Consider the following 894-nt stretch of genomic DNA (forward strand, 5'->3'; position numbering starts at 1 on the left):
GCCTGGGTGTGGCTAGAGAAATTGAACTCAGGTGTGATAAACCACAGTTTTAACAGGGGGGCAAACACTTCTTCACACAGGGCCATGTAGTTTTGGATTTTGTTTTCCCTTAATAATAAAAACCTTCATTTAAAAACTGCATGTTGTGTTTACTTGTGTTATCTTTGACTAATATTTAAATTTGTTTGATGATCTGAAACATTAAAGTGTGACAAACATGCAAAAAAATAAGAAATCAGGACCAACACTTTTTCACACCACTGTATATATGTATATATATATATATATATATATATATATATATATATATAGTGCTTTTACGATACAGATTGCTTCAGAGCAGCTTTACAGTAAACACCATTAGCTTCACAAAATTGTTCAATCAGAAATATTTTCAGTTAAAATTACAGCATAACTTCTATTTCAACTACAAAGCAGCTATACAGCATTTTTTAGGTAAATTAAATGATAAATTCCTGTATTGTTCATTTTTATATTATGATACCTAATGCATGCACTAACCTTAACACGCTGAATCTTATTGTAAAGTGTTTCCCATCAAAGTTAATTTATAATTTGTAACGTTTTCATTTTAAAATTAATTTACATATAATGAAATCTATAAATTAAAGGGGTCATGAGGGGTCAAGGGGCACTGCATTTTTTAAATTACTTAATAATGTTTGTTGAGGTGGATGTATAATCTATGTATGTATGTGTGTGTATATAATTTTCCATCAAAAAACAAAACAGAAACAACTGTATTAATGGTCATTTTCTACCCTGAATTTAACCCTCTGATTTGAATTGAACACTCAAAAACTGCATTTTTACTATAACATCCGCCAAGGTAAATTATTGAGAAAAGCACTGATTATAAAATATATATATATG

The 894-nt window shown here is 28.9% G+C and overlaps 1 protein-coding gene across 4 annotated transcripts in view; it reads right to left on the reverse strand.

The window, feature by feature from the left end:
• LOC107699092 (insulin-like growth factor 2 mRNA-binding protein 2) overlaps nucleotides 1-894 on the reverse strand; it is a 37,217-nt gene that overhangs the window by 8,414 nt on the left and 27,909 nt on the right. The gene's annotated exons all lie outside the window — the stretch shown is intronic.

Source organism: Sinocyclocheilus anshuiensis, unplaced genomic scaffold, assembly GCF_001515605.1.
Source record: "Sinocyclocheilus anshuiensis isolate Anshui unplaced genomic scaffold, SAMN03320099.WGS_v1.1 scaffold94, whole genome shotgun sequence".
Classification (NCBI taxonomy): Eukaryota; Metazoa; Chordata; class Actinopteri; order Cypriniformes; family Cyprinidae; genus Sinocyclocheilus; species Sinocyclocheilus anshuiensis.